Genomic DNA, 13,610 nt, shown 5'->3' on the forward strand with positions numbered 1-13,610 from the left:
GACCCCACCCACTACAGCCCATCAGGAAGTTCTGATGTATTAGACATAGTTATCCTCAGAAACATCAAATATCAATACCAGCTGGAGACAGTAGAAGAGCTTAACTCAGATCATAATCCCATCCTACTCAGGTTAGGACTTCAAGACCAACTCTCTCCCCATCATTCTTTCATACCATGGGACAAGCTCTCTAAGGTTCTTCCAATCCACATCGGTCCTCCCCCTGTCATTCGTAAAAAAGAAGAAATAGATCAAGCTGTAAACAACTTAACTAGGCAAATCAACACAGCAATAGCATCAGTCACTCAAACCACTGTCTTCCACGCTTCCAAGATCCCAGAAGAGATAATGGACCTGATTAGAGCCAAAAACAAGGCCAGAAAGCGATATCACAACACCAGAGCCCCGCAGGACAAAGCAACCTTAAACACTTTGAACAGACAGGTTCGAGAAGCCCTCCAGGTCCACAGAAACTCCAAATGGGAAACCAAACTGAAAGAAATCAACCCAGAAGATAACTCCATGTGGAAGTTTGTAAAATCTCTTCGTACCAAAAGACAACCACTTCCCCCTTTAAAGACCAATCTTGGAGTTGCACACACAGATGAAGAAAAAGCAGAAGCCCTAATTGACAATCTGGAAAATCAATGCAGCCCATCTTATGCAAACTTAAATATCAATCTTATTTACAAAGTCCATCGTAAAGTTAGAAATGCACTAAGTCAGCTTAAGGATGATTCAGAAACCATCATCCCCACATCTCCAACAGAAATAATAAATATCATTTCCCATCTGAAGAATAAAAAGGCCCCCGGCCCTGACGGCATTACCAATAGAATAATAAAGCTACTCCCACGGAAAGCCATAATTCATCTAGTTAATATTACCAATTCCATCTTAAGATTCCAATACTTTCCCTCTGATTGGAAAGTCGCGGACATTATACCTCTGAAAAAACCTGGTAATAACCCACAACTTCCCCAAAGCTACAGGCCCATCAGTCTTCTTTCCTGTCTTGGCAAAGTGACAGAAAAGATCATCCTATCAAGACTGCAAACAGCAGTGGACCAACAGAAAATAATCCCAAATGAACAATTTGGGTTTCGCAAAGCTCACAACACGGTGCAACAAATTCACCGACTAACAGAACATATCACTCATGGTTTTAACTGGCACCTTCATACTGCTGCTGTATTTTTGGATGTTGCCAAGGCTTTTGATAAGGTCTGGCATCAAGGCCTTATCTTCAAACTAATTGAAAACAATATCCCAATTAAACTAGTGAAACTCATATATTCATATATCAATGAAAGATACATGCAAGTAAAACTCAACGGAATTGTTTCTTCAAGGCGCAGAATCCAGGCGGGAGTACCTCAAGGTTCTCTTCTGGCCCCAATACTTTTCACAACTTACATGGCAGATGTTCCTCTCAACCCAAAAACTACTACGGCTCTTTATGCCGACGATACCGCTATTCTGGCCAGATCGCTCAGCCCTCACCTAGCAATCACTAGACTCCAAGGAAGTATCAATGAGCTAGCAAACTGGTTCACCAACTGGAGAATTCAAGTAAACCCCCTCAAAAGCTCAGCCATGATGTTTTCAAGAAGAAAGATCTGCAACAAAGAAGACATCCTGCTCTCTGGTCAAAAGATCCCATGGCATTCAGAGACCAAATATCTTGGAGTATTGATGGATAAGAAACTCCTTTTCAACAAACACATCAATCTCGTTTGTTCCAAATCTTCCAAAGTCATAGCTCAGCTCTACCCATTGATCAACCGCAAGAGCAAATTGAACCTACATAATAAATTGCTTCTTTACCGGATGGTAATACGTCCAGTCATCACCTACGCCTCACCAGCATGGAGTCACACTTCAAGATCAAACATTTCAAAATTGCAGAGAATCCAAAATAAATGCCTTAGGATGATCCTGGATGCACCGTGGTTCGTCAGAAATTCACAGATTCACCGAGAAACCGGCATTCCATACATCTCCTCCCTTCTTCGTGATCTTGCAGAAAAATTCTTCGTGAAGTCAAGTTCACATTCAAACCCACTAATCGTGCAAGCTGTCAATTACAATGAGACTGATTACTACAAACACAAAAGACCGAAGGCTATTCTTCTCTCAACTGATCATAGCTAACACTACTGCCCTCAGAGGGCGAGCTTAATTGCTCACAAATCTCCCATTCCCAAATAACTCTCATTACAGATAAAGGGGAATATGAAAAGCACTTGTGCTTCACCCATCCTGTCAGTAACGTCAATGGTCAATGGTTTCGTTATCGCTTCTCGGCCGTTTGGCTTAGATAAAGTGTATATAGTCTCTGTTCTCGTCAGTTTAATAACTGACGGGCTCCTATTTGGAGCCTAGGTATTAAACTGATTTTTGGAACTTGGGCAGAGTTAAAGAGCTTGCTCTACTTTGTCACGGTTTACCAAGCTTTGCACTTATGCTTGGTTGAGCCCCATTTGAAAACAAAAGTAAATGGATTTTAAATTTATATTTATTTATATTATTTATATATATTTATATATTTATATTTATATTTATATTTTTATATTCGGCGTTTTGGGCCGAATGGCTAGTGTATCAGACGGCATTCCGAGGTACTGTTTCAGCAGCAGCGATTTCCAAACGCCTCTAAATCTAAATAAATATCTAAATAAATAAAAGAAGTTTAATAACAATGTTTCAGTACTGCTACACAAAAAGTCAATATCAGGTGAAATATTTGAAACTGCAATTCTTAGATTTCTGCTTTGAAACGAAACTTATATGAATAAGCATATATTTACTAATATTCATTAAGCGCCGAAATATTTGAAACTGCAATTCTTAGATTTCTGCATTAAAACGAAACATATGAATAAGCATATATTTACTAATATTCATTAAGCGCCGAAATACGCAGGAAGCAAAAATTGTGAACCCGCAACAATTTGTGATTTTTTCCCATTAAAATATAAAAAATATCAAAAAAGAAATAATAAAAATTAAATACGTTTCTTTTAAGATAAAAAAAAAAATCTACTTAGTCTAAATCTAAATAAATAAAAGAAGTTTAATAACAATGTTTCAGTACTGCTACACAAAAAGTCAATATCAGGTGAAATATTTGAAACTGCAATTCTTAGATTTCTGCTTTGAAACGAAACTTATATGAATAAGCATATATTTACTAATATTCGTTAAGCGCCGAAATATTTGAAACTGCAATTCTTAGATTTCTGCATTGAAACGAAACATATGAATAAGCATATATTTACTAATATTCATTAAGCGCCGAAATACGCAGGAAGCAAAATTTGTGAATCCGCACCAATGTATGCTTTTTTTCCATTAAATATAAAAAATAACAAAAAAGAAATAATAAATTAAATACGTTTCTTTTAAGATAAAAAAAAAATCTACTTAGTCTAAAACATTTTAAATTTGTTTTCATTATTTCACGGCCCCCCCTCAACAAAACCTACGGTCCCCAAGAGGGCCGCGGCCCACGTTTTGGGAAGCGCTGGCCTAGTGGATAGAAGGAAGAGGGGAAAGAGAAATATTGTCACTGGATATCTCCTATATTATTATTATTATTATTCGTGACACCTCCAAGGAGTCCGAAGACTCATCGCGGGAGGACACCTACAACTGCCTCAACCACTGCACCGAACCTCCACTACGAATCATCTCCATCAACGCCATCTACCGCCCACCTTCACCACTACCACAACTAGTATTTTTTGTCTGTAAATTGCGTGTGTTCTTAAGGGCCGATTTGTCTGTATGCGGGATGAAAAACCCGAGTTTCCGGAAGAAAAAACCCTGCTACCTCCGTATGAGATCGGCTAACTCACTTTCGATTGAAATCGAAGGTGATATCCAGTGGCAATATCGTTGACATAAAAGCTAAAACAGTAAAGGTCCAGTAGATACAACTATCTTAACATCTATCAGACAGCCAATTTACAATATATTCCACATAACCTTCTTGGTGGCAAAATATGGAAATAAATAACAGAATAAGTAATAGTGATATGGTGAGGGCAATTGAATAAATATGGAATGAGAGAAATCAGTCAAAAGACCAAGACAGTAGTATACAAAACAGTGTTCAAACCTTCCAACTTATTAATGTGAGAAATGAATTAGAAATCAATGGCAGAATCATTAAAAATGAAGATATCAAGAAGGAACTTGATATTGTTAGTATTATGTGTGAGTAGAGATAATCTAAGATGATATGGACAATTAAACAGAATGGGAAAGGTTAACAAATTAGGAATTTAATGCCAAGATGACAGGGGAAATGACTTCAGGGAAGACCAAGATCTGAGGATTGATGAATTAGTATCCTAGAGGAGAAATATCAGGAGTTCTCATAAATAACACTATTTGCAAAAAGAAAATCATGATCAGAAACCAGTTTTGAAATATTACAATATAATGTTTTGCATAATCATAATGTCTGGTGGTAGATCCTATAGTACACCCACAATTTTGAGAGCTTCGCTTGGTGACTTGCCTAGAAGAGTTGATTCATGCTGAAGGGTAGAAAGAAATTAAGGACATACGAATTGGTCACCAGCACACAAAATCATGTGCTTTATAGGTAAAATTTTCCAACTGTTATACAAGCAAAATAGTTACCACTTTAAAAACTACAATGATCATAAAAGAGAAGTAATAATAAAGTAATAAAAGTAAAAAATAGTAAAATAATAATAATAATAATAATAAATAATGCCTATAGTACACCTACAATTTTGAGAGCTTTGCTTGATGACTTGGCAAGAATAGTCAATTCATGCTGAAGGGGAGAAAGAAATGGAGGATGTATGAATTGGTCTCCAGCATGCAAAATCATGTGCTTTATAGGTAAAATTTTCCAACTGTTATACAAGCAAAATAGTTATCACTTTAAAAACTACAATGATCATAAAAGGGAATAATAAACAACTCGTGTAATAATAATAAACATTAATAATAAACAACTCATCCCATAATATGGATTGATTACCTTATTATCAGAATGGATTCTCCTTCTGTTGACATGTGCAGAAGTGTCGAAGGGTCTTGTATCTGTAGGTGTACTATACCTCTCCATCATGAAAATGTACCAGATACACCAGAAAATGAACCACTAGGCTCTGATTTTTTTAAAATGCCCATTTTCCAGATCCATGGTTTAGTTATTATCTCCTTGCTTTTTTTAATACCCATATGAAATTGTATTTAGCTATGTATGCTTACTCACTTAGTAAAAACAGATAGCTGTCTGCTTAGCTTCTGAACATAAATGGGAATGACACCCATTTACTTGCTATTATTATTTAATACCAGACCTCCATGGAATCAAAAGTCATCGTGGAAGACATACACACAAAGCCCATCAAACCATGCTTTAAACTCATTGAATGTATCTGCATTCACCACAATATCAAGCAACACATTCCACTCTCCATCCAAAGAACCTGCTTCTCATGCCCCTGTTTACATCCTCCTCCTTAAAAATTTCTTCCATATTAATGAAGCAACAACTCTTTACTAACTTAAATGTCTCAATCGCATCCTCTCTCTTCCTCCTATCCATAAGGCTTTGCAAACTGCATTCCCTTAATGTGTCCTCGTATCCCACATCCCAAAGACACTAGTTACCACCTTTAGTCAGTCTTCTCTGGACCCTTTCCAATATTTCCTCAATAATAGCACAACAATCTATATGAGGCCTGATCAAGACCTTATACAATGGAACCAGAACCTCTTTACTTCTGCAAGTTAAGGTCCTCTGCATCATTGCCATAATTTGATGTGATGTCTTCACAACTTGTGCAATGTGACCTCTGAACTTCAGATCCATGTCCATCACCACCACTGCAAGGTCTCTTCAACTTCCTCCAAAAGTTTCCCACCAAGGCAGTTCAAGAAAAAAATTCAGCATATTCAGATAATTAGCCTCCGTAGCTCAGTCGGTATAAATAAAGCCCTTTGGTTGGAAAGACCTGGGCGATTCCCGTCCATGATGCGAGGAACCTTTATCTGGTCTCTTTCGACTAAAGGTGAGTTAGCCGGTCTCATACGAAGGTAGAGAGGTTTTTCACCCAGAAACTCTGGTTTTTCATCCCTCAGAATAGGCACTCTGGCCATTAGAACACACGCTATTTACAGACAAGAATACTTAGAAGTATAAGGGTAACCGCCTTATCCTTGTATTACGGTTGGGAAGTCCAAGGATACTTGGAAGGCTATGGGCACATTAGTGCTTGTTAAAGCCATTGATGGATGGATATTCAGATAGTGGCAATAAAAAATACCTTAGACAGGAAGATGCATATACAGTGGTGTGCTTGCCATTGATGGATGGATATTCAGATAATGGCAATAATAAATACCTTAGACAGGAAGATGCATATACAGTGGTGTGCTTGGATTTTGAAAAAGCTTTTGATAGGCTCCCACATGACAAACTATTAAATAAATTGAAACAGATGAAATTGAATAACAGACTTCTGAGTTGGATCAGTGACTGGCTGTCAGATAGGTATCAGAAAATTGTATATGGGTATGGTATCCTGTAAGAGGAAAGTCACTAGTGGTGTACCACAGGAGAACCATTGTTGTTCAATTTGAATATCAATGATATTGGGATGGGTTTAATTAGTGATATGCAGCTGTTTGCTGACGATGCAGAATTGGGGAGAGAAATGCAGTGTCAAGCAGATGTTATGGCCTTACAGTTGGACTTGAATAGATTGCATGGATGGGCAGGTAAGTGGAACTATCAGTTCACTGTTGCAAAGTGTAAGGTTTTGAAATTTGGTAAGCAACAATGGGATGCATCAGATAATGGCAATGATGTGGAGGACCCTGACATGCAGAAATAAAGAGGTTACGATGCCATTGCATACGTCCTCATATAGATTATTGTACACAGATCTGATCGCAGGGTTTCCATGGTGATGAGGATATGTTGGAAAGGGTACAAAGACGATTCACAAAGGATGTCAGTGGTCTTTGGAATGTGGAGTATGAGGACAGATTGAGAGAATGTAAATTGCAGAGCCTCGTGAAGGGGGGGGATATGATTGAGACATATAAGCTAGTCATGGGTTGTTATCAGGTAGACATGGAAGAGATTTTTCATAGAATGAGAGAAGGGTGGGGGGAGGGAGAACAAGAGGCCATTGCTGGAAACTATTATTATTATTACGGGCGAATCCAAGGAGTCCTTAGACTCATCGAGGGAGCCCCTAAACAACATGTCCATCACAACTATTCAACATTCACACAGTGTCTATCATACTTTGCCTTGAACTCATTCACTGTCATAGCACCCACAACAGACTCTGGCAGCTTATTCACTCATTCACCACTGTAAAAGTAAAAATTCCAGCTCTAACACCCTTACTAACCACTCTTGCCCAGCTTCCATTGATGTCCCCTAGTCCTCCCACCACCAGTTCTGGTCTCAAAAGTATCCTCTGAATTAATCCTATAGAAACCCTTCAGCAATTTTAATGTCTCAATCCTATCTCCCCTTTTCTACCTATCAACCAATTTCTACAGCCCACAAATCTTCAACCTGTTTACATAAGGTTCATTCCATAGACCTGCTATCATCTTGGTAAATTGCCTCTGGATCCTCTCAACCTCCTCCCCATCAAGAAGAAAACTAGATGACCAGATCTGGGCACAGTAATCAAGAATCTTATCAAGTCTCGATACAGAGGAACAATAACCTGCTTGTCTCTGCTCGTCAAAGTATTCTTCAGCATCTAAGTGATTTGATGAGCTTATTTAGCCACTTTTGCGATCTGCCCCCTAAACTTCAACTCCCTATAAACCAATGCTACCAAGTCCCTGGCCTCATCAATCTCCTGGAGTACATTTCCACCAATGTGATATACTGCTACTAATCTTTTCACTCCAAAATGCATAACCTTACATTAAATTGACATCCATTCTTCTTAGCCCATACTTCCAATCTATCCAAATCATCCTGCATAATTTTGACATCTTCTGCATTCACTATTGCCCTACCCAACTTAGCATCATCAGTGAACAAATGAACCGTTCCTCTAAGATCCTTCCCTATATCGTTAATGAACAAATTAAACAGCAGTGGTCCAAGAACATAACCCTGCGGCACACCACTAGTCACAGGCCATCTTTTCAACTCTACTCCTGAGTAAACTACTCTCTGGTATATCTCTCCATCAACCACCCTCCTATCCATCTCACCAACCCTATATCCATTCCCATATGTTGCAGTTTACGGATTAAACTTCCATGTGCTATCCTGTCAGATACCTTAGCCAGGTCCAGCAGTATCACTGTAAACCCATTATCCTTATCCAGTTCAGCCATCACTGTGTTATATTACGTGAGCAAGTTACTGAGGCATGACCTACCCTTCACAAAACCATGCTGTCCCCGATACAGTATCCCATTTTCTTCTATCCAATCTTGTATTTTCCTCTTGACTATTTTCTCTAAGACCTTGATAATGATTCCTGTTATGCTGATTGGTCGGTAATTTGCAACAGTTATCCTGGATCCTCCTTTATGCAGTGGAACTATTTTTCCTTCCTTCCACCCCTTCTGGACTAAACCAGACCCGAGACTCAGATTAAACAATAAGGTCAAGGGCACTGACAATTGTTTAGCTGCTTCACGTTGGACCCGTGCTGATATACCATCCAATCCCACAGATGTATTCACATTAAGGTTCTGCAATAGACTATTCACCTCCACTTCATTCACCACAATTCCCATATAAGCTGTTGGTTCCTTCATTCCTGCAATATCAATACCTGGATGATATACTCTTGCAAAGTGCTCACTCAGTAATTCCACTGCATCGACTGATTCAGTGACCTCCCTACTATCGGCGTTCCTTAAAATCATTGTGCTGTGTAGTTTTTCTTTTACTAGCAGCATATTGAAAGATGTTTGGGATTCTCTTTAGCTTGCATGACTAATTTCCTTTTGTAATCTGTTTTTGCTTTTCTCACCACACTCACTACCCTTCTGGCCTATGCTTTATACCGTTCATGTGCCTGCAGGTCACCTTTCTCCTTAAATTCCTTCCACAGTTGTTTCTTTTTTTTGCAACTCAAGTTTAATGGTGTTATTCATCCATTTGATTTACTATTCGGACTCTGGGTATACAGTCCGCCATAACCTCCTGCAAATGTTCCTTGACCACTTCCCATGCCCTATCAACATCCAGCCCTTGCAGTTTTACATGCCATGGCACTGAACCAAGCAATCTACTAAGCTTGTCATACTTGCCAGCACGGTAATTCCACATGTACCCTGTCTTAATCGAAAATTTCACACATTTAGCCACCTTCTTGACCTTCATAGGGTCTTAGGGTCTTGACCTGGAAGGTCAAGACCCTATGATTACTCTCAGTAATAGGTGGCAACATGGTCATATTCATTACAGTCAAATTCTCAGATGCTATTACTAGGTCAAGCACCCTCAAACCCCTAGTATTTTCCATTACATGCTATCTCAGATAGTTATCCCTCAGTAACTGAATAAAATCCAGTTCCTTCTTCACATGTGTCCTCTCCTCCTTCAATCAATGTTACGATAGTTGAAATCCCCCATAATAATTACCCTTCTTCCACTCATTTCATCAATTTGCTTATGCATACTATATCTATGCACACTATCTATTCCATCACCTGGTCTATAGCAGCACCCAACTGTATATTTTGTTCCATTAGTCTCAATCTCACACCAAATAGCCTCAAATGAGCTCCTTTCACTATCCTGCAATACAACTTCTATTCTCCTTGGTTGCAGTTCATTAGCTATCATCAATAACACTCCTCTCCCCATTTTAGTCTCTCTCTGTCCCTCCTGAACACACTACCCTACACATTCTATCCCACTAACTATATCATCTTCTGGCAGCCATGTTTCACTAATGCCAATACCTGTAGCCAGGAAAAGCCAACCAAGGCCAAAAACTCTTCCTTCTTGTTCCTAATACTCCTTGCATTAGTATACACGAAATGTAGAGACCCGTTTGTCCCACCCCTATCTTGATGCATTATACTAACTATCCCATTCTGATTTCTTGTCCTTCGTACTGGCTCGGGCACATTATAAACATTCTTACACTCAACTGCCTCACTGATGTCTCTATATCCACTTCCTCCCCTCCTTAATAGTTCTAGTTTCCCTGATTTTGCACATCCACTGTCTTCACTCAGCAACACTTTTTCCAGTCTTTGCACACCAAATCTTCAAATGTAAGCCATCCATATTGTACAAATCCTTTCACCCATCAAACTCACTCCACATATCCACAAACTCCACACCACACTGTCTGCATAACCTGTGCATAAAGTCATTGGCGATTATGGCCCTCCTTCTAAACTCTTCTCTGTCATACCGCAGCAACAGACTCACTATCCTAACTCTCTCACTCTTTTCTTTCGCTACCTCTAATAATTCCTTCACGTCCTCTCTCATAACAAATTTATCTCCTTTCAAATCATTTGTTCCTCCTACAACTGTCATTTCTTTCACCCTCTGCTTCTGCGCATTAATACTCTCACTTACATCCTTAATTTTCGCACCTGGTAAGTACGATTTAGTCAAATTCTCATCTATCACACCTCTTACTAATGAGTCACTGTACAACACTCTTTCCTTCATTTCTGAAACCCTCCTCATATGCTTATTATTCTTTTTGTACGCTTGCTTATTTCCATTTGCCAAGGCACTCGGGAAAGAGTTTTGCAGTCTCTCCAACTGCTGCTTCGCCCTATGTATTACTCCGCGTAACTGTGCGATCTCACTCATTACAGCTAAATTCTCATTTTTTTTTTATCATTCAAACCATTTTCTCTCTCTGTATAATTACTTCCACTCTCTCTCTCTTTCATCACCGCTCTCATTGCTATCTTGTACAACATCACAATTTACTGTAAAACTACTATTTTCTCTCTCATTCTGGCTTTCTTCTAGAACAACTATCTCATGACCTGACCCACACTTGAATTCCTCACTTTCCTTACACTTTCAGCACAGTCTCCCACTACTATCATTATCTATCCAAACTCCAGCCTCTTTCTGGAATGCATACATACCACACATGTCACACTGGACGAATTCCCTTACATTAAAGTTTTTGAACAAAGACGGCGAAGTCTTGGTCGCCATTATTTTTCATCGCATTGACGCCATGTGCTATCAATCGTATCTTTAAACTACTAGTTTAATTAAAGCGGAAATCACACCAAAAATCACACAGACACACCAAGCTACCAAAAACAAACAATACCACGTCAAGATTAAATCAATACTGCCAATTTATTCTCAAAATAATACTTATCTTTTCGGGAGCTCTCTGCAAACACTACACATCGTGTAGCTCTCTAGTGGACATATGAACTGTATAAAGAGGATGTGAGCAGACGTGTGAGGAAGGTGTTTTGCATGAAAAGTGGTTGATGAGCGGAATGCATTGCCTGAGTGTGTTGTGAATGTAGACACATTGAATCATTTTAAGGCACGATTGGATGAGCATTGTGTGCAATAGTGCGTTCCTCCCACAATGAGTCTCTGACTCCATGAAGGTTAGATGTTAATAATAAAACAATAATAATAATATCAAATGTAGCTCAATACCATAACTCCAGCTTTGCTCTGTATCTCAAAACTCCTGCAAAAAAAATAATAATAGTAAATAAATAAATACAATAAAATCCAAATCAGTTTGAAAGGCCCAAATACAGAAAATTTGCCTCCTATTCAAACAGTAGTGAGCATTCTTTTTTCCTGTCAGCACTACTGGGTACAACTTATACTCTTCTGTGATCCTAGCTCTCACTCATTCTGATGGTATAATAATCATCTAAAGATAAGGCAGACCTATTTGCATCATTCTTCAACTCCTGTATACATAACCATTACAGTACTAAGAACAGCTTCCTCTACTAGTCTTTTGTCAGAAAAAAATCAGAAGAATCCTGAATAGCAACAAATCATCTGGTCCTGATAGTATCCCTCCTATTTTGCTAAAAATGTGTGTTGCAGAATTAACAGTATATCATCTTTTGTATTCTTTCTACTTGTTTTGCTTCTAATGTGCAGCATAGAAACAATCCCAATGAGGTATAACCATTCATAAGAAAAAAGGTGATAAAAGTGAGTCATCATACTATTATATATGTTGTCTCAAAAATCATGGAGAAGGTTATCAACAGACAATTTTTGCAACACCTGGAGAGCTATCAGCTAATTACTGAACAGCAATATAGATACTTCCACTCCTGATCCACAGTCAATCTTATAGCCATCATCACTCACCTTTGCACACAAACTACATAAAGGTCTGGAGAAACTCATATGGTTGCTCTTTTGATTAGGTCTTGCAAAGAGACCTGCTCAGCAAACTATCATATCATGATCTGCCTTTCATTTTTAGCAAATGGTTTACCAGCTTCCTTCCTTGTCTCTGTAGACAGCTTCATCTCCTTAGATTCTCCACTGATGCTAATGCATCCTAAGGCTCTGTTCTTTCTGTTGTACATAAATGACCTTGTCACTGACCAATCTTACAACTTTGTGAGTGACACTCCATCTATGGGAAAGTGATTGGAGAGAGAGAGAGGGGGGGGGTCATCTGTTAAGCAGATTGCCTTCTTCTATATATCATTAAGAATTCTTAGGAATGTTTTGGATGCACTATCCCAAAGCTGAGAGCAGTATTCCAAGGTAGATTGGATCTGAGACACCTCAAGTGTTAGGAGTTGAGAAGTAGAAAAGTAATAATGTTTTGAATGAAAAATAACCAATTTTTTTAGAAGATGGGGGAGAGTATTGATGTATGTTTCAAGATAAGTTTTCTTATCCTTTCAAGATACGAAAAAACTTATCTTGAAAGGATATTGGAACATTATCAAAATTAAGTGGGAGTGAGGTAGGATGTTTCTTACAGTTAATAAGATAGGAATAAGAAATTGTTAGGATTGCTGAAATGGATAAGAAAAGCTGAAAATAGAATGTAATAGAGGAGACCTGTCTAGCAGCTCACTGATCCAGTTTGAAGAAAAGAAGTTTTAAGAGCATAAAATCTCAAGCAAGACTCCCCTCGATGAGTCTTGATAGACTTTGTGTTTCTTAGGAAGGACCTCCCACAATGAGTCTTTTGACTCCATGGAGGCCTGAATAATAATAATAAAAAAGAGCATTGAAATTCACTGAGTTGTCTTCACCCCATTTGAGAATGGTGAGGACATCAGTATTTAGGTCATGGTTATGAATATTATTTGAATTGGTTCATGGTTTATTGGTGCAAGGACAACAAAGGTCATACTGTGTCATAGTGAGGGTAGCAGTACACAAGATATTTATAAATAGAGATAAATTAATAAATAATATGTATGTACAAAAATTAAATGAAGAAATGCAGTATTTACGTATAAAAAAATTATAATTAAATGTGCTTGTATAAATTAATTTTTTGTAAAAAGTTTAAAAACATCATGCCATTATCGTATATGGCTCATCTAGATAGGTAAAAATTTCATTCCTCTCTTGTGTGAAGTGCTGGAACTCTACCAGAATATGACAAATGGTG

The 13,610-nt window shown here is 38.3% G+C and overlaps 1 non-coding gene across 1 annotated transcript; it reads left to right on the plus strand.

The window, feature by feature from the left end:
• Window positions 1-2,295: 2,295 nt before the first annotated feature.
• On the plus strand, window positions 2,296-2,486 carry LOC150097749 (U2 spliceosomal RNA). Its single transcript, XR_016549716.1, has one exon. It is a non-coding gene; the product is annotated as a U2 spliceosomal RNA (small nuclear RNA).
• Window positions 2,487-13,610: the final 11,124 nt, after the last annotated feature.

The sequence above is a fragment of the Typopeltis vanoorti genome, chromosome 17 (genome assembly GCF_054136105.1).
Source record: "Typopeltis vanoorti isolate ZY-2024b chromosome 17, IOZ_Tvanoo_1.0, whole genome shotgun sequence".
NCBI lineage: Eukaryota > Metazoa > Arthropoda > Arachnida > Uropygi > Thelyphonidae > Typopeltis > Typopeltis vanoorti.